Raw genomic sequence first — 26,397 nt, 5'->3', positions numbered from 1 at the left:
TTACAAAAAACAGATGATGTTTTTCAGGATTTTTAGCATACCGTAAATCAATGGTCGTGAACCCAGCATTGCTGGAGCACCATCAGTGCAAACTCTAACCAATTTCTTCCAATTCAGGTCACCCGTTTTGAAGGATTTCAACACCGCTTCAGAGATCTCATCAGCTTTAGAGGTGGTCTCCAAGGCTTGAGAAAACAGCGTTTCTTCTTCCATGCTATCTTTAGCTACGTATCGAGCATAGAAAAGTAGTTGAGCACAATTTCCTTCATTGGTCGATTTATCACAACAAATAATAAAAAAGGGCGATGATTTGATCTTTTCCAAAAATTGAAGTTTCATATCTTCAGCTAAATCATCAATTCGGCACTTGACTGTAGAATCAGACAAGGATATTTTGTGAAATTTCTTCTCAATTTTCATTCCAAGCTAAATTTTGGTAGCACTCAGAATACAAGTCTTCACGAAAGTTTCTGCAATGGTGTGAGGTTTTTCTTTTTCTTTTCGATTAGAAGGGCTATTTAATACGAAGCTTTCACAGTCTTTGCTGATTCCAGATGAAATGTTCCAGTACTGTCCGATTTTATAGGCTTCAGGGAATTGCTATTTGTAGCAAAAAACTCCACCTTTTTTTTTTTAATACAGTTTACATTATTTTGTCTCAAATGTCGTTAAAGTCGACAGGGTAGCATAGCATCATTGTTCAGCTTTTTTAGACATACAACACACTGAGGAAGTTGGATCCCATCCTTTGCAATGTATATAAATCCATACTTAATGTAAGCTTTGTCAAAGGTTCTGGGGGGGTTTTTGTCACCATCTTAAGGTACCCTGAAGGAAAAAATTATTTTGTTATTTATTTTTATTTATGGACATCCACTAGAGAAGGGCCCACGTTGTTGGTATTGAGTTATGAGCATATATTCATAATCTGTGATAAGAAACAAGTAAAATGAAAAAAATTAAAAAACACTAATGGATTGAAAAATGTTAACACAGTCACATTTAATTCCAGACATCTTTTTGTGCACACTACAAATACTGCACTGTATTTTATGATATACTGTATTTTTGTAAAAGTGTGTATTGTACTTTGTAAATATAATTTTCTATATTAATGCCTTAGCGGTCTGTTATAACATATAATAAACTTTCGCGTTCACTTAAAATCACAAAACTTATTACATAACACATATAGTTTGGGTGCCAGACTCGCCACTACGATCACCGGTATAGCTATGTACAGAGGAAATAACAGAGTTGCACTCCAGGCAGAGATTACCAAAAAATCATGTGCGTTTATTAACCAAGATTTTGTTCCTTAATATGACCTTTTTCAAGGCTTAGCGGTCTGTTGGTCATGGCTAGGTGATACACCTCAATGATTCTATGACATACTGTAAAAGCAGGGGCTGTTGTAGTGTGGGCTGGAAGGTACTGTATGATGAATAGCAAGGGGATAGGTGCCACAGATATGAAGCTTACCTCTCCCCAGGAAGGCATCACTAACTAATCCCATTGGCATGCAAGAGGGTTGGTAGCACGTGTTTGGTTTTTCTAAAATTGTTAGGAATATGAATCCATGGCAGACATGAAGGTACGCATTGCAAATTCATGGTCAATAATGTACAGTATGTGTTTTTTTTTTTTTAAACTTGGACCACCTAGTCCAGATTGGCTTTATTATCTTATATCAATTTATCAAGGCCATGACATAGATAGCCAAATTCTCCTTTTCGCCAGCCTAGGCTAGGTGATTTTGTTTTTTGTTTTTGAGTCTTGTAATCTCCTAATTACTTGCCATCTTAGTTTATTAAATTGCAGGTAAATAAGTCATTTGGTGAAAAGTGCTCAATTATGTGATCAGTTTCAATTCAGCAAATATGTTCGCTTCTTTGCTTTTATTTATCTCTTTCATTGGCTACAATAAGGGGTTCTTATGAAAATATATATTTTTCCATGAAGATTCATTTTTTGACACTATGCTGTGTGAATACAGTACATTCAAACTAAAAAAAAACTATAAATTAATTTCTTTGCTAAGCAACTGGCTAATCAGTATTTGGCTTGAATTAAGATGGAAACTGAACTTATAGCTTGGTACACTGCATTCACGTGGCCTTGACAAAGATAGTGGGGGACTGATACATTTATTGTAGCATAAACTCCATTCATTAGTCAAAAGTGCTGTTTTTTTTCTTGTTGTTACATTTGAATGCTTTTTTGCCCCATCACTGTACACCGACCCGCACGCGTCACTGAAGTCAGGGGGCAGAGGCTGGTGCATGCATCACTAATGCGCCGTACCTGTCCGTCACAGGGACAGAGACTGGGACATGCGTCAGAGGGGATGCTGGACAAACGAATCCGCCGCACGCCAGTGCAAGGGCGGAGACCGTAGGCGGAGCCCGCGGAACGGCAGACAGACCGCGCATAGTCCGCACGTGCGCGGAACGGGACCGTGGGATGTGCATCCTGAGTGTTTGTCGTGGCAGGGGTCTTCGGGTAAGGAGATGGTCTACAGCCGCCAGGATGGCGAATCCTCACACAATGATATATCTTGTTCAGACAGGGCTGACCCATAATGTCTTGACTGTATATGGCATATATTTTGCTTGTACGATAACGTTAATCTTTTACATTGAATGTTTTTATTTTACATTTCATATATATTGTTATATTTGCAGAATCACTATAATGTATAGCATCCTCTTAACTTGATGATATTCCCATTTTTTTTACTTACATTAATATAGTTATTATTATTATGTATTTATTTAGTATTTGTTTTATGCTCTCTGTGGTACAGTATGTGTACAAAAGTTTTCATTCACTGTTGCGGTCATCGACATTCACTGACTTGTTAACTGAACGATAACACAGTTGAGACATACTGTATGGTGCCCATGATGACATTAATTCAAGTAACAGTCCTGTTCTTGACACCATATAAACTTTACAACGGGGATTCTCAACCAGTGTTGCGCGTCTTCCCATAGGGGTGTAACAAGGATTTCAGGGGAGGCGTGGGTAGTTTGAAAAAATATATTCAATATTATAATATAATTTTTTATTTGAAAAACTAAAAAAAAAAGCAATTATACCTTTTGCTTTCTTACTATAGAAAGTACGCCGCTTATTGTATCATCCTATAATGCACAGTAGTGCACCTATATCTCTCCTTTCCCTTTATCTCTGAGTTACGCTGTAGAGTTTGTTGTGTGTGGATGGTGCCACTGTGCAATTAAACAGCCACATGGCATACCACTATTGCCTTTTTCTGTTTCAAGATGAGTTAATGTTTTATTTCAAAATAAACATTAGTATTTTTACACCATTACAAATGTAATACTTTCAATTTCACAGAGACTTACTGTGTCAACTAAATGACAGCCTTGGTAGCCTCTATCGTACCATTTCAATGAAAATAAATACCTACTCCCCCAAATAATTACTCCTCCAAATTTGCAGTGTCTCATGCTTAACAGGGGTCAATTTATGCGATCCAATGGGCCCCCAGATATGGCAAAGAACTTACAGCCTTCAAAAAAGCTGAATCTAAACAGTCTGGGAGGACTCTTCAATTTGACGACCTTGAAACCTGGACTTCCACAATGAACCATTCTCAAAGTTAGGAGAATGTTGAAAGAAGTTAATTGAAAGCTCTTCTTCTACAATCTTTATTATTCGTCTTTAATCTTTCTTTTATTTATTTTTTTAGTCTAGGAGCTCTTAATCTTTCATCTCTTGTTTGATGTGGCCTTTTATAAGCCCCTTGCACAATAACGTGGTTGGAAAGCACGTGGTACAGTACATACATCCTGAAACATTAACTGTTTAGCTAATGAGACATCAATGATGACTTCTCAAGGTGAAAAAAATGTATAAACAATGAGGAAAAAAAAGTCCAGGCAACCCTTCATTGAAAATGAGATTAGAAATATTACTTTCTGTAATAACAATAACATGGTGCTGAATCTGTGTCAATGAAACACAGACAGAAAAATAAAGTGTCCAAGGGAATATTCAAGAAGACTCAAAAAAGTTTAAAAAAAAAAAAGTATCAAATTCCTAAACCGACTGGCTCATAAAGGGTTACTTCCATGTATAATCACCCCACAGCTGATCTCGGGTAGCTCGTGAGCATACAGAGAGAAAAAAAGAGAAATGTGCTGGGACTCGCTAAGAACAATTAAACATATTTAAATGTAGTATAATATAAATTTTCGGAGTGGATGTTTCTGTTACCCTATCCATAAGGAGGGGAAAGCATAGAATCTAGTTGGTGACCCATTAGTGAATCGCTATCAACAAGTGGAGAGGCGAAGACGCATATCTAAACTGCGTAGATCCTACATATATGAGACTATATGTCAAAAAGAGTATAAATGCTGTTATGATTATTTTCTACTCTTTTTGACATATAATCTAATATATGCAGGATCTAGGAACTTTAGATATCCGTCTTCCCCTCTCCACTTGTTGATAGCGATTCACTAATGAGTCACCAACTAGATTCTTTGCTTTCCTCTCCCTATGGATAGGGTAACAGAAAAATCCACTCCCAAAGTTTGTATTATATTACATTTAAATATGGGTAGCATTTTCCCCAGGCATATGTCCCTTCTCCTTCATAGATAAAGGAGAATCATCACTATGAATCCTCCCCTCTAAAGATTAGGTAAGTTAGGGGTTTGTTCCCTAACCTTGATTATACTTAGGGGGCTATGCACTAAGCAGTGATAAGTCGTTTTAAGAGCGCAAAGTGCTCTTAGAACGTGAAGTTCCGCCGAGCGCTATGCACTAAGCCGCGCAAACAGGCACTTTGCGCTCTAAAGCGGGCTTTTCCTTGAAATTTTTTCTAAGTCCAACTTTGATCGTACGATCAGCTGTTTGCGCTGAATCCTGCCCTTCTGCGGGATTCATTAAGCAACGCAAACTGATCATACGTTAAAGTTGCGCTGAATAAAGCTCACCAGCTAAAGGCAGGTGATAAAAAAAGCTGGACTTAGAAAAAATTATTTGTCTACCTTTTTGCAGGCGCAAAACCAATACAACAGGCCGGCGGGTGTCCCCGGCTGACCCCGTGGCCGTCCCAGGGTCCCCGTGGGAGTCCCGGGGTACCCGCGGGCCTGCGGTACCAAGTTGTGCCAACAAAAATATTAAACAATATTTATAACTAAATACACCCCCCTAACACATACAGTACAATAATGTGCAACATAACTATTATCCAGATATGGATAATAGATTATTTGCCCATTATTAAACCATTAACCAATGAAACCAATTAATTCCTAAACCAACTCAAATTATGTTGGCTAATGCGTTTTATGGTTCTTTCAGAGATTGTTTGAATGTATTTCTTTGTCTTTTAATGTTTACATTCATTAATGTTGTTGTAATTAATTGGTTTGATTGGTTAGTGTTACTATTCATTTTGAGTTGGTTTAGGAATGAATTGGTTTCATTGGTTAATGGTTTAATTAAATAATTGTTGATGTTGTTACTGCTTGTATTGATTGGATTAGCTGGCTACTGTTTTTATTGACTTTATTTAGGTATGCTAATGCAGTGTTTAATAATGGGCAAATAATCTATTATCCATATCTGGATAATAGTTATTTTGCACATTATTTTACTGTATGTGTTAGGGCGGATGGGGGAGGGGGGTCGTGTATTGATGTTTGCTAATTCTTTTTTTAATATACATTTTAATTATAGTGTAAATGTGCAGGGGGTCTCCGGAGCTGACCCGCATTGGTTTCAGGTCCGAGGACCCCCTACTTCAGGAGATACAGGCCCCATTATGGGGTGCCGGTATCCCCTGCACTTTCAAGCGTCCGCGTCACGTGACCGGGACATTGAAATTCTGCAGGGGATACCGGCACCCCATAACGGGGCCTGTTTCTCCTGAAGTAGGGGGTCCTCGGACCTGAAACCAACGCTGTTCAGCTCCGGAGACCCCCTGTTCATGTACACTATAATGAAAATGTATTTATTTATTGTACGATCGCCTGTAACAGCCTTGCATGGAGATGGCAAATCTCCATGCAAATGTTACAAGCGGCTTTTTTTCCAATCAGCTAGCACACGTAAAGGTTAAGAACGCTAGCAGGGGGGAAATACATTGCACGCACGATAAGCCAGTTTTGGGCACCTCCGTGAAAAATGGGCTGAGGGCCTTAGTGAATCGCGCCGCCGGCTTCATTTTTTATCGGACGTGCTCATTTTTTTCAGCCCGGCGCGAAAGCTCGGAGCTTAGTGCATAGCCCCCTTAGTTTGAATATACATTATGTTATATAGTTCAGCAGTGGATAGTCTTCATCTTATCCGCTGTTTCGTATTTTAGTGTATACTAATGATACAATCCGATAATCTTTATTTATTTTTCTGTTTGGAAACAGTTGCACTCCAGTAAATATATTCAGTACCAAATTTGCATCATTTGCCTGTCAGTATAATAGACAGCTCTAAAACTGGCTACAATGGAGGGAAAAAAATAGAAGTCTCTAATAAGTTGCACATTCTCTGTGGTATTTTAAATACTTCTCTGACTTTTACCCACAAAGGTGAAATTTCTCTATATTTGGAGCGGGACTTGGTTTCTTTTTTTTTTTACTTGAGTTTCTGCACCAATGCATAAGTTCTATTGTATATGGTTTATATATTAATGTGTTTATATATTCATGTATATTTATTTTTGTAGATTGTGTGCTTTATGATGTATATTTTATAAGCAATACTGTCTTGAAAGTATAGATAAATTCAGATTGTAATTATTCATAGACTTGAAGTACTTTGTTTGTTTATAGTCTCTGTAATCACCTTTACATATGGGGGTAGGAGGAACTTGACCTATGAATTACGCTCTGATGCTATTTAAGGGACTAACCTTCTGACATCAGAAACATATCCCTGAGAAAAGTGGACCAGCTCCACGAAACGCGTAGGGCATTGTGGGAAGTTTCTCCCATAAAGGCAGTGTGGGACTTTTTGGTCTCGCACACCCAGAAGTTCATGACACACTGAGACTGAACAGTCTGTCTCTCTTGAACATCGAGACGGATTGGTTACAATTCGAATGCTGAAGCAAGTCCTCTGGTCACAGTGATCCAGCTCTGAGGAAGCAGAGCACCTCTCTCGTTGAGATAAGACTCTCTGGGCCTCATTCAGAAAGCCTCGATAAGGCCCTTATCGAGCACTTATCGACCAAAATGGCTACTCGTATTCAGAAAGCCTCGATAAGTGCTCGATAATGGCCTGTATCGACACAAAATTTTATCACCAACAGAAATTCGCCAATTGAGCGTCGATCAGCCGCTTATCGACCATTTTCTGAAGGATCATAAACTCGCGCGATTCAGATACCCGTGAGTCGGCTGTCGCGGCCTATCGCAGCCCATCGCAGCCCTAAAAGGCGTTCTTCTCCCCAAATCCAATTCACCTCAAACTTTAGGTAAATTGGTGGGGAGATGCCTCGATGAGCTGCGATGTGTCGGGACTTAGAAAAAATCAGGCCCTTTTCCTGCCTCGGATTGATGCCAGGGGTCTCCGGAGCTGATAGCCATTAATAGCAGCTCCGGACCCCCACGGCATGCATCCGATGCAGGAAAAATGCATTTACAGCAACTTCATTACCTTAGCGGCTAACCGCTAAGGCAATGAAGGGGTTAAACACCCGTGCCAGGCTTACTGTAAAGACATACAATACAATACTGTGTCTAGCGAGGATGGCTGTAGGGGGAATTCGGCCTTTAGTGGCTGTTTAGGCCTTGCGGGGGGTTGCTGGGGGAGTTAACCCCTTCATTACCTTAGCGGTTAATACCGCTAAAGTAATAAAGGGGTTAACCCAACCGCTACCCCCCCGCAAGGTCTAAACACCTATCCTTAGGGCTAATACCCACTTCACCCATCCGTGAGGCCTAAGCACCCACCCCGGACTGACTATACCCAGCCTGGACCCATTGAGTAGTATAGTGGTACATCATACCCATATAATAATAATAATATGGGCATGATAAGCCTCTATAGCACTCAATGGGCACCCAAATGACAATACATTAATACACAAGACACACAATAATAAAACATAAGTAAACTCCAAAAAAAACACACTTCACTAAATAAAAACAGTAGCCAGCTAATCCAATGAATACAAGCAGTAACAAGATCAACAATTAATTAATTAAACCATTACCCAATCAAACCAATTAATTCCTAAACCTACTCAAAATGAATAGTAGCACTAACCAATCCAAACAATGAATTACTCCAACATTAATGAATGTAACCATTAAAAGACAAAGAAATAAATTCAAACAATCTCTGAAGCAACCATAAAACACATTAGCTAACATAATATAACATTAAGTACAAGCGAACACCAATCGCAAACCTTTTATTACATTAAGCATGAACAAACAAACAATCACATCCACATAATAAACTGCAATGAAAAAAATCAACAGCAATAACAAGCGAGAAATGCCCCCCAAATATTGGCATAATAATGTATTAATCTGTACCCTAAAGAGGTACAGATTAATATATTATCAGTCAATGTGCCAAAAAAAAATCAAAAAACACATCCAAAGAATAAACCTGTAAAAAGAGACATTTACAAACATTGAATATATTACTTACCATTAGAAGCGGTGGCCCTCCGACTCCCGGGGTAACAGGAAGCTCACGTACCTTGAAGCCCTCCAACAGCATCCGATGCCATCCGCCATGAGGATCCGGATCAGGTACCCCAATCTTCTTTTTTCTTTCTTAAATCACCTTCTTCTATCTTCATCTGTAACCATTTCTTGATCTTCTTTATCTTCTTTCTTCATCTGTCAATCCAAAATACCCCATGTTAAATCCCAACCGATGTTGTCTCGTCGGCTTCTTGGGCTCAAATGAGGCGTCACGGCCTTAAATAGGGCTTGTGACGTCACATTTACCCTCAAAATGGTTAACAGCCATCTGATTGGCTGTTCAAACCATGTTCCGACTTTATTTTTATTTTTTTGACATGACGTCACTTAAAGGGAATGATGCCAACCAATCAGAATGGCTGTGCTTCATTTGCCTTTAAGATGACGTCACGAAGCCGGCGTCACATGGTATTTCAGCCAATCAGATCGTGGGAACCAATTCCACACTCTGATTGGCTGAAATACCTTGTGACACAGCGGCCATCTTGGATTTAGTGACGTCATGTTAAAGGGAATGATGCCAGCCAATCAGGTGGCTGTTAACCATTTTGAGGGTAAATGCGACGTCACAAGCCCTATTTAAGGCCGTGACGCCTCATTTGAGCCCATGAAGCCGACGAGACAACATCGGTTGGGATTTAACATGGGGTATTTTGGATTGACAGATGAAGAAAGAAGATAAAGAAGATCAAGAAATGGTTACAGATGAAGATAGAAGAAGGTGATTAAAGAAAGAAAAAAAGAAGATTGGGGTACCTGATCCGGATCCTCATGGCGGATGGCATCGGATGCTGTTGGAGGGCTTCAAGGTACGTGAGCTTCCTGTTACCCCAGGAGTCGGAAGGGCCACCACTTTTAATGCTAAGTAATATATTCAATATTTGTAAATTTCTCTTTTTACAGGTTTATTCTTTGGATATGTTTTTTTGATTTTTTGGGGGAAGGCACATTGACTGATAATATATTAATCTGTACCTCTTTAGGGTACAGATTAATACATTATTATGCCAATATTTGGAGGGCATTTCTCGCTTGTTATTGCTGTTGCTTTTTTTCATTGCAGTTTATTATGTGGATGTGATTGTTTGTTTGTTCATGCTTAATGTAATAAAAGGTTTGCGATTGGTGTTCGCTTGTACTTAATGTTATATTATGTTAGCTAATGTGTTTTATGGTTGCTTCAGAGATTGTTTGAATTTATTTCTTTGTCTTTTAATGGTTACATTCATTAATGTTGGAGTAATTCATTGTTTGGATTGGTTAGTGCTACTATTCATTTTGAGTAGGTTTAGGAATTAATTGGTTTGATTGGGTAATGGTTTAATTAATTCATTGTTGATGTTGTTACTGCTTGTATTCATTGGATTAGCTGGCTACGGTTTTAATTTAGTGAAGTGTGTTTTTTGGGAGTTTAGTTAGGTTTTATTATTGTGTGTATTGTGTATTAATGTATTGTAATTAGGGTGCCCATTGAGTGCTATAGAGGCTTATCATGCCCATATTATTATTATTATATGGGTATGATGTACCACTATACTACTCAATGGGTACAGGGTGGGCATAGTCAGTCAGGGGTGGGTGCTTAGGCCTCCCGGATTTGTATCGGGTCAGGGTGGGTTAACCCCTTAATGACTATAGCGGTTAGTAACCGCTAAGGTAATTAAGGGTTTAGGGGCCATTAGAATGTCTTTATTATGTACTGTATACTGTATATGCTTTCTTGCTACGGAGGACAGAGGGACCTGCTGTTGTGGTAAGTATAACTGTATTTATTTACTTTATTTTTGAATGCTAATGCCGTGATTAATAATGGGCAAATAATCTATTATCCATATCTGGATAATAGTTATTTAGCACACTACTGTACTGTATGGGTTTGGGCGGAGGGGGGGGGGGGCGTGTATTGATGTTTATTAAAATATTTATTGATATACATTTCTTTAATAGTGTAGATCTGCAGGGGGTCTCCGGAGCTGAAACACGTTGGTTTCAGGTCCAGGGACCCCCTGCTTCCCAAGATACAGGCCCCTTTATGGGGTGCCGGTATCCCTCTGCATTGAAATGTCCTGCGTCACGTGACCGGGACATTTCCTTGCATAAGAGATACCGGCACCCCATAAAGGTGCCTGTATCTCGGGAAGCAGGTGGTCCCCGGACATAAAACCAATGTGGTTCAGCTCCGGAGACCCCCTGCACCTCTACACTATTAAAGAAATGTATATTTCAATAAATAATTTTCGGCCGACATTTCAGCTGTGAGAGGCAGCTCTCTCAGAGCCGCTCTCTCTGCAGCAGAAATGAATCGCCGGTTAAGGCCTTTTCAGAGGCTCGATGCTCTCGCTGGCAGCAACTCGCCCGTTTTGGGAATTTTTGCTATCGCTGGTAATCGAGCCTTTCTGAATACCATGATAGCAACACCCAAAAAACAGTCATTTTAAATTCCCTGGGGATATTTTTTATCAACCCTCTCTGAATGAGGCCGCTTGTGCTGGGGTCATACCTGGGCTGATTTCATCTAGGATGTGCCTACTTACCTTTCCCCATCCTTTCTGCTTTGAGTAGCAACACAGGCGTGTTGGAGTGCCTTGCAGAGCGTCCTCAATCAGCATCTGAGCTACACTTGGGTGATATATTCGATAAAGAATTGATTTCCTGTAAAGCCATTACTGTTTTTACCGTGTTTTTATCCCAAGTAAACTTATTGCGTGTCCCTGCGCGTTTCTCTTTTCTCTCTCTCGCTATACGTGTGGTAATGCCATATTCACTAAAGAAAAGAATGCACTATAAACCCCTTCAGTGCCAGATAGTCCTGCCACCTCCGTGGCCATGAACCCTCTGACACTGAGCCTTCCGTGTTTCGGTTGCCAGAGCGAAAGTGAAGTCCACGTTCAGCACTGATTGCGGACAGCTCCTAGAAAATTTGCATAAGGTCATGACATTGTGTACTTCAAAAGGGCCTCCTGGGTGGAACTTTTCATGACCTACTCTGTACAGTACGTCATTAAGACACTGAGGGGCTAACCATGTCTCATTCCCATAAAAATATTGCCATTATTTTTAACTATGCAAAACTAGATACAAATGAGCTAAATAGGGCCCAAATCACTCAGCAGTGCCACAAAATAAGGCTATGTTATTGGTCTGGAGAAATTTAAATTTCTAGTATCATCATCTCTTACAATCACTAGATCTACACAGAACCCAGAAAATCACACATGGAAAAAAACACCACCCACTTAATATAGCTCCTTTCTTTAATCAATGTTAAAGAAGTATAAATATCAATAAGACAGTTCTCAATTTATATGACATTGTTTTGCACATAGATATGTTAGATGGTCTAATTTATCGCCAAAGTTAACATTCACTGCAAAGTGTTTAATTGCCTGTTTGAACTTTTTAGATATTACTGAAGTTCAAAAAAGTTTAAAAATAGCAACATTTTGAGAAAAAGTAAACACATTTTTTTTTCAAATGGATCTAGCAAGTTTAGAGATCTTGCCTCTAATAAAAGGCTTCTTACCTTTTAACATTAAATGCTCTAGTGAAATTGGACAAAGTCACTAAAAAAATGTTGGTTTAAAAGTCCAATATAACTTTTTCTAATACAGTATTTCTAACTTTTTTTGAGAACGTTAGAAAAATAATGTTTTGGTCTGAATTTCCATAAGTTTGTCCATTTCTGCTAGCTAATAACACACATGTGACATGTAATTATTATTATGGGAGTGATTTCTGCATACAATTAGTTTAGAAAATCTGGAGTAATCTCGTACAACTGGATATATATGTAGCACTGTTTCCCCCAGCCTCTGGGAGATTTACCTCTGTTGTTACTGTGTGATGCTGAGGCATACCTGTGAGGTTCAGGAGATCTGAGCTGTCTGTGTAGTAATGGAGACACAGGGGGGGAGGGAGTGTGTTAACGACAGGTACAGTCATAAACAGCCAATTCTGGTTGTAGTCAACAGCAGCATAGCCAGGCTTGGTAGATAGGGTAGAATAAGGTAGGGGGGGGGGGGGGAGGAGAACAGAAAGGGCTGATTCCCCACAAGCGGCCGCTGGGGTACTCGCGTTGTTGACTCCCGACGGCGTCTGACGTCACTTCCCGGCTGTCACAGAGTTCCTCCTCCTCTCCTCTTCCACTCAATGCGTTTTGCAAGATGAACAATCACTTGCTTCGTCAGGAGTGTGACCATTCTGTTCTCCCCCCCCCCCCTTATTCTACCCTATCTACCAAGCCTGGCTACGCTGCTGTTGACTACAACCAGAATTGGTTGTTTATGACTGTACCTGTCGTGACACACTCCCTCATCCCTGTGTATCCACGTTCCTGGAAGAAATTGACCTTTCTTTGTATGAGGTTGAATGGTCTCCTGATCTACTATTTATTATTTATTTATGTTTTTGGTTTTCATCATTTACTGTTTTAAATTATCCATTGTTTTGCATATTACCTATACTATTGAGATTTTCAGTCTTTCACCACTAGGTGATGCTATAGTACCTTATCAGGGAGCGCCGTCCAGTCTGTTGTGTTTTTATGTGTAGTAATGGAGACCAGGACAGGCTTTTGATGTCATCTGAGTTCCGTGTCAGTGCCTCCAGCTTTATTGGGTATCCTGGAAGTACCAGGAGCAGTTCCCTCTGAAGCACTCTCACACACCTTCTCACTGACTCAGTCCAGGCAGGTGTATAATAGAACAAGGGGTCTTTATTCAAGCAGTCACTGCATGATGATCTTACAGCGGTGCAAGGTCTCAGAGGCTCCAGGCCTCTGGATGATGCTTGGCCCAGCTAGTACAGGTGCTGATCTAATCAGATGGTCCCTGAGCCCCAAGGACTGGGGGTGAGCATGCTCATCCCAGATGGGAGAGACTCAAAGCTCTAATGCTCTCTTCCTCCTCCAGAGCAGGACTGAGTAAATTTGGCACTGCCCCTCATCAGGATCCAGAAGGGGTGGGCTCATGGTCTATACCTATCCCTGATAGGCTTACACAGGCCATGAGTCACCACCTTACTTCTGTCCATCAGAGAGGAGCATGTAGGGGGGTCACAAGCCCACAGAATTAACCTCTTACAGCCTTAAGCTAGCAGGAACTTACATAACAGGGCGGGGAAAGACAGGCAGAATAGACATACCCTGTTACATATAAAAAAAGCTATTACATTAGATTACGGAAAGGATTACATTATTTTGAATTGTCCGGTGTCCCACGAAGCCTGTGCAGACACACAATAGCTCACCACGTTGGCGCTTCCATAGCTGACGCAACCAATATCTGTTTTTATTATTGTCAAATACAATGTTATACTTCTCCTGGTGTGCTTTGTGTTCCTTCTCTTGTCGACAAGATTGTTTTCATTTAAAACTCCTTGTGACCGCTGAAAGGTCACTTTTTCTCTCTTTCCAAGTAACCAAACATGATCTTTTAGAGGGGCAGTTCAACCTACTCAATGTAATTTTTAAAGTTATCTAATGTAACTAATATACTGTAAGCACATACACAAAGAAATCTACCTGAACTTCGGTAGAGGTGGTGAACGTGTCGGTAATCAATGTCTTCTCCATTGTGTCAGGAACACTGAAACTCAGACAGAGATGTCCCAAGACCTCTGAGACACTCAGACTGCAAGTTCCTGGTCAGGTTTTAGCGTTCCTGACAGAAGCGAAAAGGTATTAATTACCAGGAGGATTATCACCTCTACACAAGGTCACGTAGGTTTTCTTTGCTTATATGTTTTAATATTTATATCAAATAACATTAATTTAATTAAAAAAACAACAGATTAGTCTGAACTGCCGCTTTAAATTCTATGAGGCAGAAATGTATTGTGACTGTAAATCATACCATGGGAAGCACTGTGTATACTGTCAGCTCTATTAGCAATTAAAAATTATTACTGGTGTTTCATGTACTGTAAATGTTACTACAGTGAAATATTGGTTTTATGTCATTTATTTAACTGGAACCATTTTTTTTAAATAATATGTGGCCTTATAAATTAGTGTAGGATAATGGCTGATAATGATCTTTTACAGATTAAACAAATGTATTCCATTAAACATCTGTAGTGAAGCATTTCAAATTATAATAAGCTACATTAATTTTCTTGATACAGGGACTCCCGGGGTGGAATAAAATTGTGGCAGGAATTATTGCTGTTTCTGTATTATTTGGGCAGAAGTGTTTGACTCTGTCTACATACTGTATCATTTGGGTACTAAATCCATATTGAATGACCCAACAATAGAAACCTACTGACGTTGTTGTCATGAACAATTAACCTTAAAATGTATCTGTTTGTATTATGTATTTGGTAACTTGAAGTTTTAGGCTATACACTGCAGCGAGAGCAATATGGCAATATAGCACTTGTACACCTCATCAATGCTTTGAGAGAATCAGTATTATATTTTTAATATCATAGGTACTTGGTTAATTATTGCTCAAAGTCCTTTAGCCTGGGGCTTCATGTCTGTGCAGATGTTGGCCACAAAGAATAATTTGGCAGCCACCGATTGGCTGTTAGTGCCGCTTGTCAGCTGGTGGTAGGTTGGTCTTAAGTGTGAATTGGGCAGTGATTGGGCAGTGGTCAGCGCACGACCTCCTATACGGTTCAAGTGTATATAAGTAGGTGCAGGGGTTAATAGTTTAAGCCACTTTTTGAAAAATACCCGGAAGCGCACGTCTGTGGGAGCGGCGGTCATATGGTGAATTCAGCCATAAAATAAATATAGGCATTGGTGGGCTTCCGGTAGTAGGGTAAGCTGTCCCTATTAACCTCCTGTCTCACTGGCGTTTCCAATCTATAAGGGGTGTTTAAAAAAAAGTGCTGGCTCAGACTTCCCACTTTGCACACTGCTACTGTCTTTCCGCCCACTCTGGCGGCCAACCCACTAACATAAGTTAATAAAAGTAAAGAAATCAAACAAATGGAGAGAATAATAAAAAATGTCACTTACCTGTCTCCTGGGCTCTTCAGCACAGGAGGAGGAATCAGGGCAAGAGGAGTCTGAGGTTGTGGTGGAAGAAAAAGTACTCCACCAGCAAGCCCTCTAGTGGCGAGGAGGGATAGAGCAGCACAGAGGCTTATGGATATGGGACCACAGAGGAAGAGACAGTCTGCATCACCAGAGGGGAAAAGAGGGCAGCCTTGGAAGAAGAGTAAACAGGGATTCCAGCCTAAAAAATCCAGGAAAGCAGCAGAAGTTCAGGAGGAAGCAAGTTTCGAAGCAGGAAGGTATTCCGGGGCCAGCACAAGTAGGGAGCAGTCTGTGAGAAGGAAAATCAGGGCTCCGCTATGAAGCAAGGGACGCAAGGAAGACTTGACAGTAAATAACGAGTATGGTGCTATCCTGACTGAAAGGAAGGAGCTGAGTGGTGAGCATGAGAAGTTTAACAATTTTAAAGCTGAGGTATGGGATCTATCCAGGCACGCTTTAAAAAATTGAATAATGATGTGTTTCATGTTCCTTTATCAAAAGTTTGGGATAAACCAGCAGGTATTAAAGAACAGGATGCTAAAAGTAGTGAATATTGTTTCAGAGAAGCAGTTGGGTGTGAAACTACCCTGTTAGGGATGCATCTTTCGTTAACGGTTAAAGAAAACATATGGAAGAAAAGAGTACAGGCGGTCTTCGGTTATCTGCCGGAATCCATCCCGCAAACCGCCATCGGATTGCGGACCGTCAGATTGCGGATCAATGTTAATCAGCGGCGGTGAGCGTCGGATAATACGTTCCGACGTTGGATAATGCGTTACGCAGAATGCATTATCCAGCGTCGAATAATCCGTTCGACGGATAACGGACCGACGGATAGTGAGGACCACTTCTATATAGATTTTTTCTCTTTACTACCAATAAAGGGATTAAAAGGTGATAAGCGATTTGGTGAGGGATCAAAAGAAGAAGAAAAAAAAACGTCCCCAAGATATTTCAATAGCTTCAAGTATTTTCTATTTATGTGAGTGTGTTAGGGGAAAAACAGTTGTAATGTTGTCATGCCCTATTTAAAGCATCAATAATACATTCCCCCGTTATTTTTTTATGTAAAGCATTCTAACTTTGTGCTGCTGTCTGTGAATTGCTGCAGCTGATATGTAACATTATTTTACTAAGTGTAACACATTATTGTTACAGCTTTCAGATCAATAGACTGCTGTTTGGAAAACAGCAACTGATCTGTTTGTGATACTTAGTTGCCAAAGGGCAGAGCTGAAAAAGGTGTGTGTCAGAGCCTGTTTCAAAAGAGGAAGTGGATATGACTTTCTAAATGGTTTCTGTACCAAAGAATGACCAGTAAATTAAAAATTCGTTCAAAATGGTATTCCGAGTTTTAAAAAAATGCAGACAGTATTTTTTAATACTACATAATTGATTTCAATAAAAAAAATATTTTTGATTTGTCACGTTTTGCTGCTTTATGCAAATAGATATTATCATAGATGCTTGCAGAAGGTTTGGCGGGGTAGCTTGGTTTTATTAATACGAGGAATTCCGCCAGAAGCTGTCTATTCATTCAAAGCTGGTTTGGGGAATGAAAGATATTGATCTGTGGTTGTCCATGTCATGACAGAAGCCAGCCGGCTGACAAAGAAATCCAACAGGGCTGGCGGGTTTCAGAGGGGAAATATGTTGGGTTTTTAATGAATCACAGTGCAGGTGGCAGTTGGCTTACAATACCGACATGAATGCGCAATGTCACAAAAGTCACTCAGCGTTGCGGTGCTTTAGAATAGGTATATCTTAAAATTGAGTGGGTAGAAAGTCATTGGGAAAAGGCGAGGACTCTGGTGAAAATAGAAGAGATGGCTTATTGGATGTAAATTTATCCTAAGATAGAAAATGCTAAATTGTTATTAGAAGGTTTTCATGAGGATTTTGGATACCGTCAGTGGATAATAAGTTTGAAGAGAAGTCGGATAACTTAACGTCTGCAGTTATGCATAGTAGTATAGTTTTAGTAAAGTTAGATAAACAGTTATATTTGGGGAGAATAGCTGGTCCTTTTTATTCACCTCCATTGGAGGATTGTGGGGTATCTCTATTGGGTTTTCTTCCCAAGAAGGAAAAAGGGGCATTTAGGATGATACATCATTTAACTTATCCTAAGGGTTTATCAGTAAATGATGGAGTTGGAAAAGAGTCATGTCATGTGTCTTATGCCACGTTTAATCAGGCAGTGGGGTTAGTTTGAAAGTGTGGAAAGGGAGCATTAATGGCTACGGTTGATATAAAAGCAGCATTTAGGTTATTACCTATTAATCCAGCTTGTTTAAATTTATTAGGCTTTCAGTTTTAGAACCTTTTTTATTTTTATAATTTTTTTCCTATGGGATGTGCTTTGTCATGCTTTCATTTTGATGTTTTTTCTTCTTTTTTTTTTTTTACAGTGGGTTACAGAATTTGAGACAAATCGGCTCTTCACTATTTTTTGTTTGTTGGCCCAAAAGAGAGTGAGGAATTTTTCGAGCTTTTAGTAACATTCCAATGGTTGGCAAAGAAATGTGGTATTCCTTTGGCAATAGAAAAGACAGTAGGCCTGTGTCTAGCATTACATTCTTAGGAATAGAAACAGATTTCATTTCCATGTAATTTAGATTATCATTTGAAAAGATTGTAAAATGATGCGGTATAATCTGTTTAACGTTGTCAGTTAAGATAAATTTGAATCAGTTACAATCGTTAGTTGGGCATTTCAATTTTGCTTGCAGAGTAATACCTATGGGCAGAATTTTTGCTAGGCCTTTAGCAGCAGAAACAGCAGGGTTAACTAATTCGCAGCATCATGTCAGATTGGTTAGCATTTTGAAAGTGTACCTGAGAGATTGAGATGCATTTGTGTTACAGTATCACGGCCATTCTTGTTGGCAAGAGGAATTTGTTTCAAATTCAGATATTTAATTATTGACAAATGCATCAGTTGGTTTGGGGGCTTTTTTTAAAAAGGGTTATTGGGTTGTAGGGAAGTGTTGATTGAAGTATATGGGGAGCGCAGAATCATGTAAAAGAGAAAATGCAAATAGTGCAATATAGTAACGATAGTGTAATTCTACTGTTCATAAAGTCAGTAGATCAGATCAATGCCACTACTCACATGGCCCAAAGTGAACGTGGACCTGTAAAGGTATCTTTAGGGAAATAGACTTCTCCTCTCCAACTTCAGAACTTGTATGCTTGCCAAGGGGACATCTATCCTTAAGTTGAGACCAAGAATGGAACCCCTTCTTATGGTGTAGTACCTTCCCCTCGCATTCAGATATCATACACAGAGAAAATTTGTATGAAAAGCAATGTATTTACAAAAAAGTATAGTACAGCACTCTGTACTTACATAGATAAAATGACATTGGTGGCCTGCATTAGAGCGTGTCTCAGTCTGGATTGCGCAAGTCTCCTGATGACGCAGGATGTTGATTGGTTCAGGTTCTTCCTCTGCGTCCTATGGTGGCTCAGCTAGCTCAAAAATGTCACGGCTCAGTTTCAATGCGTTTCGCAATTAATTTGCTTCGTCAGGAAACCGTGATGTTCCGATGTGTGACCAGATGACTAATTTACCCTAGTCAATCACATCTGACTCAACTCAGCTTGTAACGCAACATTTATTCTAATCATTACAAATCTACACCATTAAAGTGTCATATCCTTGCTAACAAATTAAAATGTGAATATACAAATAAACATATTAAAATTATACATGTATTGTGAACAATAAAATAAAATGAATATATATTAGATAATCTATGTACATTTCCTCTGGTAGACATGCCACAAAATTAATCTTAGCCCAAGGTTGTATAACACAATAGGGTATAACTCCAAATCTAATTGGCTATATGCACCAAGGGTGCCTTGATGCTGAGAATATGTCCAAGTACAGCTCCCGTGGACAATGGTATATAATCTTCACTGTGAAATACTGCACCGACACACTTTATTCGAGCAAATACCCAGTATGTACCTGGCAGATACCTGGAATGCGCTGCTCCTCACCTCTGACAAGCCCCGTTGCGTTTGCCTTCCCAGCCTGGGTTCATGCCTGGCTGACGGGCGGCTGATCTGTTAAATGATAATGATTAGGATTTAATAGGCTGCAATGCTTCGCGTGTCTACCAGATGGCATAAATTCATGAATAGTAATGCAGTATATATATATATACTGTGCAGTATTGCAGCCAGCGGGAATAAAATGCTTCAATCCCTGCCTGGAAAATACCTCAATGCACTCGGGCAGAAAACAGTCACAAACCTCAATACACCCGGGTATACCCGAATTCGTGGGACTAGCCGAGCTCGAATAAAGTGTGTCGCCAGTGTATTACATGGACATCCTCCTACCAGAAAAAATGTATTGATACATGTCATACCACATAAAATCATTTGCTTAATATATAGCTGAATATATCTAGCCTTCTATATGAATTAAAAACAGAACCGTCTATACAACACAAATGTACTGTTGTCAGCTGTAATGTGAATGAATTAACAGCAGTAGTGGCAATTATATTAAACAAGTATGAAATGTTAAATCTGAATTGCATATCATACCACATTGCAAAGATCATTTTACAGAATAGATAGCACAATAGATCCAACCTTCAATATGTGATAGAAATGGGACAGTCTATTTTCTAAGGACTATTTTCAGCTTCAATGCAAATGACCACTACAGGTAAAAGTACATATCAGTTGTGACAATTAATAAAAATTGACGTAAAATGCTTTATCTAGATAAAAAGAATAATATTCTAGGGAACAAATGACCATTGAGGAAATTATATCTAAAAATGACAAAAATGCAATAATTACTACAAAGCATAAAAGAACATGAATGTCAAAGACAGAAAAAAGGTAGATACAAGTGATCCCAAGTGAGTAGACACAGATATTCAAAAAAGAAAAGCACCAATATCTATCTCTACATTTAAACCCTGGGGGACCAAAGTTTTCAGACGATATATCCAAAATGTTTCTCGTTGACATAACTTTGTCAATCTATCTCCCCCTCTCCAACTGGACTGTACAAATTCCAAAGCCCTATATGTCAGTCCAATAGGATTCCCTCCATGGATAATGCAAAATGTTTGGAAACATTATGAGTTAGGAGTCTCTTCTGTATATTGCCTATGTGCTCCAGTATGCAGACCCTCAGAGGTCGTGAGGTGCATCCCACATACTGGAGTCCACATGGGCACTGTAGTAAATATACCATAAAAGACATTTTGCAATTGAGATATTGCTTAACAGGAAATATTTCTCCTGTTACATGCGACGTGAACTGTGATTTCTCTAAGGAGCCATATTTGCATGCCTTACACAGAATACAACGAAAGAAACCTATTGGTTTAGTGAGCAAGTTGTTAGAATTCTCCTTATCTGTGTGAGGATCCACCATCCTGGCGGCTGGAGACCGTCTCCTCACCTGAAACACCTGCTGCCATGGACACCCAGGATGCGCAGTCTCACGGCCCCGTCACGCACACGCAGACCTTGCACGGCCTGTCTGCCCGTCCGTGGGCTCCACCTCCGCTCCGGAGCGCGGCGAGTGCGCTCATCCAGCCTCCCCTCTGACTCATGCCCCAGTCTCCGCCCCCATCCTGGTGACAGACAGGACCGGCATGGGAGTGACTTGCACTCTGGTCTCCGCCCTCTGACCTCAGTGACATGCGCCGGTCAGAGCACGTTCAGGCCCACCTCCATTCCTGATCAGGCTGCATCATAGGTCACACCTGTGTGCACCTGCAGCCTTTAGGATTCGGTTTCCTGGTTCCGCCCTGGCTCTTCATTGGAGGATCTCCCTTTATAGACCCTCTTGTCTGAGACACTCCTTGCTGAGCATAGTCTTGTGTGACGCTGTAGCTTGTTACATCCTGTTCTTGTATCTTCTGCCTTGCCTTGTTTGCCTTGCCTTGTTTGCCTTGCCTGTTGATCCTGCTGCTGCCTGAGCCTGCTACGTACCTTGGACTCCGCACCTCCCTACTCCTGATCCGGATACATACCTACCTTCCTCCAGTCTCCAATTGTGAACCTGGCTATGCACCCTGACGATCCGCTACTCTCCAATCCTGAACCTGGCTACGTACCCCGACGATCCGATATCTGCAATCCTGAACTTGGCTACGTACCCCGACGATCCGCTACTCTCCAATCCTGATCTGGCAAGTACCCTCTACTACTCTCACATCTATACTCCTGACCTGGCTTGCATGACCAATCTACATTCTAGGAACACCCGCGTGGCTGTGGGTTGGCGTTACTCAATTCCCTACCTCACCCCTATGGTCGCGCTTCGTTTGTGGTGAGCTATGCGTTACAATCTGTATAAAAAACACTAGGCACCAACTTGTTTTTTAGATTGGGAGCTTTTTAAAGATAATTTTGGGATGTTCCAAAATAGTTTTACCCAAAATCAGATCTTTCCTCACCAAATGCCAATGTTTTTAAATTATATTGGTAATTCTTCCTGACTGTCTATTGTACTGGGTAATGAAAGACGTGTTATACTCCTTATCTGGATTGTTTTTGTTTTTCTGGACTAGTGTGGTGTTTCTATCCAATAGTTGTGTTTTGATTATGGCCTTCTCTAGATGTGCTCTAATATAATCTCTTTCAATTAATCTTTCTTTTGGAATGTTTGCTTGTTCTCTGAAAACATCATAATTTGAGCAATTTCTCCTTCTACGTCTCATCTGACCAAACGGTATATTGTTAATCCACCTTGGATGGTGGCAACTTTTCTGGAGGATAAAATTATTACAATCAACTCTTTAAAAAAAGGTCTTCGTATTGATCATATCATTTTTGATATAGATTGTTAAATCCAGAAAATTAATTTGGACATCACTAATTTGTGATGTCAATTTTAAATTCAGAGAATTGTTATTTAAATAATATAGGAAGGCCATTAATTCATCACTGTCCCCTTTCCAAACAAACAAAATATCGTCGATGTATCTTTTCCAGAGGACCAGGCTTGCACCGAATGTAGGGTCTGACCAGATGGCGTCATTTTCCCACATGCCCATGAACAAATTGGCATAACTCGGTGCGAATCTGGTCCCATGGCCATTCCACATTTTTGGAGAAAATATTTATTGTTAAACCAAAAAGTGTTATGTGTTAGAACAAACATTATAGTTTCGACAATAAAATCACATTGAATTTTCGAAATATTACAGTCTTTTTCCAAAGTCCTTATTGCTGCTTCACATCCATCTGTATGTGAGATGCTTGTGTATAAGGAAGTCACGTCACATGTAACTAAGGTGTAGCCCTTATGCCACTCTAAACCTGCCAGTATGTTAATTATTTGTGTGGTATCTTTAATATACGACTTCTTCTCAGTTACATATTTCTGCAAGAAATAGTCAATATACTCTGATATATTTGAAGTCAATGAGTTTATACCACTGATGATACAGTTCTTGGTCATTTTTATGTAGCTAAGGGAGAAAATAAAATATCGCCATCATTGGTTTCTCCTTATTAAGATATTAAAATTCTGTATCATTCAGAATGCCAGGAGACTTTCCATTTTCTAAATCCCTTTTGAAAGAAGAGGTGGGATCTTTATCAAGTTCATCATATGTAGTAGTGTCACCCAATATTCTTTTAGCTTCCTTTAAATAATATTCTCTGTCCTTAATAACGACACCCCACCCTTTATCTGCTTGTTTTATGACAATGGATTTATCATCCATCAATTCTTTAAGTGACATTTTTTCTGATTTTGTAAGGTTATCATTAAATGTATTCCTTTCCTTTATTACTTTTTCAAAATCCTCTTGGATTGACCTGTGGAACACCTCCAAATAACTACCTTTATTACCGCTGGGATAAAACTTGGATCTGTTCCGCAGGTCTGTGTGTTGAAAAACATTAGAATCTACATAAGTAGATATAGCATGTGTTGGAGGGGGGGGGGGTTGTGTCAAGGTCGGGCCTAGAAAATCTATTCTCTCTAGTCAGGGCATCCTGGTTTAGAAAAAATCTTTTTACAGTTAATTTCCTTAAGAGTTTATTGGCGTTCACAAAGATGTGAAACTCATTCGGACCTACCGAGGGAGCAAAGTTTAACCTTTTAGCAATAATCTTGCTTTGGGAAGGTGTTAGAACTTTTTTGCTCAGATTAAAGTTAGATTTTAATGCGATATCATTCTTCTTCTGGGCTGGTCTTCTTCCTCTTTGTTCTTTAAACCTCTTTTTTGTTGGTATTTTTGTTTGTGTAACTGATTCTCCCTGGATCCCCTAAACTCAAAAATGTGTTCTGTATTTTCACAGTTGATGTAGTTGCCCTGTCTAAAAAAAAGACACATTGGGTTTCCCTTTGGGTACCTTTTCCCAAACTGGGCTTCTCCCTGTGTCAGTACTTCTGTCTCTTCCATCTGAATAGCTTTTAAAAGGAGATATTTTTCTCTCACCCCTGGTGTCATAGCTAGACTCCCGTTCTGTGTTATAATGGACTCTTTGACTCTTGTATCTATCCCTACATTCTCACCCCTAAATTTGTTAGGGTGTTGCTTGTTAAAACGTGTTTGATGTTTCTGTTTATCATATTTCCTTCGTCTTTGTTCCTGTTCCTTTTGTTTAAAATATGTGTTTTCTGAGTCTGATAGTTGTTGGCAGTCTGAAGAATCACCATCGCTTATTCAACATATTGCTTTATCATCACAATAGAGCGCCTCTGCTTTCTCTTTACATTTGGAGGGAAGTGGCCAGATGTGGGTAAAGGAAAATTTAATGAAGAATCTTATGTTGCTAGAAATGTTCCCTATAATTGCAACAGTGAAAGTTTGGGGGGAAGTTTTAGCAAATAAGAGGGTTATGTTTTGGGCATAGTTTTTTCCATCAACAAAAATGGCTAATCGTCCCCACCCCCTCCCTCCCCCCTTCCTGTGGTTCGCCTATTATGTTATTTGGTTTTAAAATGTTTACAATTGAACATATGGTTTAAATCAAGGCACATTCCAGGGGTCGTTAATGCAATTGCTGGGAATAAACATTAGGTATATTGATAAAAGATTAAAAAGTCCCCGGCGCACTCAAGTTCTTTAATGAAAAAGTGTTTAATTTAATTTATCCAGTAAAAAAAAAAAAAAATTGGCGACATTTTGGCTCTTTGGCGAACACCTACCACAGTGTAGTACATAATGACATTTTATAGCAGAGGCACGGCCAGTCTTGGCACCAAACAGCGCTACTTCCAGTCCATGTTGCTATTGACGCTGGCGGCTGGCTCTGGATGATGTATTAATGTGGGCTGTCCTTACTGAGACACCACAACCTGAATGTGGGGCGTGCACCATTTTGATGTCTATAACATTAAGTATTGCATCTCTCTTGGACCACCATGGACTGGACGTAGTGCTGATTGGCGCTAAGACTGCCTATGCCTCTGAGCCACGTGGTAACAGAGGCCCCAAGCTCTTCCCCACAATTAAACTGATTGCTGGGGGAGAGTGCAGGACCTCTGAAACTTTCTTACCTTCTCCTTTGCAGCTCTTCCTGCAGGATCCTTCATCATGGCGCCGTGACATCAAAAGGTGTCGCCTTGTCATGTGATGTCCCTTTGTCATGGCAATGCCATTTGACATTGCAGCACTATGATGAGCGACTCAGCAGGAAGAGCTGGCGAAGGAAAAGATTAGAGGCCCTGCACCACATCTGCACCAAGCCCCGCAATATTTCCAGCCAGCCCTGGCTCTGCTATAAAAAATCTCCCATTTTTATTCTTTTGTTTACTAGATGAAGTAAATTAAACACATTTTTTAATGATGAACTAGAGAAAGCCATAAACTACTTGATCGTCTATCAATATTACCCTGGGCTTGTGTGGTGACCTTAATGCTCCAACATGCATCCCATGAAGATAAGTAAACTCTTTTGTGATAATAGTTTTCTATATTTGGCTATTGTGAGTGTCCCAAATATTTTTTTTGTTCTAAATATAGTGGGTATTGTTGCCTTGTCTGGCACAGGGCCAAGAGAAGAGGGGCATTATAAGAACCAGTGCATTATTAATTATGTTGTAAAGCTGCTTTTCCACTCTGGAGGAGATTTCAGTGCCATTTCTTTGAATGTAACTAAACTCTTCTCCTGCCCTGGAAGGGAACTTCACAGCATATTAAATAGGTGTCACAGAATACCTGTACATTTCTGAATGCCTGAATATATTCCTGTGGATGTATGGTGGGCACCAGGATACCCTATGGATATGTTGGGTGAAAGCAGATTTAAAAATGAATACATGATAGCATAACGGTATCTCAAGATTTCGTCTAACTATGGAAACAAAGTGCTGGATGGATGTGTATTAACAACTGTTGCCATGCATTTGTGTCTTATCATTACTAGAAATAGACCCAAAATCCTACAAAGGAATATCAATCCTATTGCAATAGTCTCTCATAGAAGAGGAGTGGGGGAACCCAGCATTGCTCTGCTTAGTCTGAAGGCAATATAGCATACTGTATGCTCTGCTGATAGGAGCCCAGACAGTGCCTGAGCCAGTGATGTTTCATTGCCTGAGGTATCTTAGAGCAGCAATTACTGTCAAAATCAAGTATTTTATCTTAGATGAAATGAGTTTCCCTATGGAGCTGAACCACTGCACTCAACATTCTGCGGACCCCTGAAATGATGGCTGCTGGGCCACACAAGCATAAGCTGCAATGTGCTCTTACAATGATG

The 26,397-nt window shown here is 39.9% G+C and overlaps 1 pseudogene; it reads right to left on the bottom strand.

Moving 5' to 3' along the window:
* LOC142490765 (SCAN domain-containing protein 3-like) lies at nt 1-25,231 on the bottom strand (annotated as a pseudogene).
* Nucleotides 25,232-26,397: the final 1,166 nt, after the last annotated feature.

Source organism: Ascaphus truei, chromosome 3 (assembly GCF_040206685.1).
Source record: "Ascaphus truei isolate aAscTru1 chromosome 3, aAscTru1.hap1, whole genome shotgun sequence".
NCBI lineage: Eukaryota > Metazoa > Chordata > Amphibia > Anura > Ascaphidae > Ascaphus > Ascaphus truei.
Note: the sequence above shows the minus strand (reverse complement) of the source record. Positions and strands in the feature narration are given on the sequence as shown.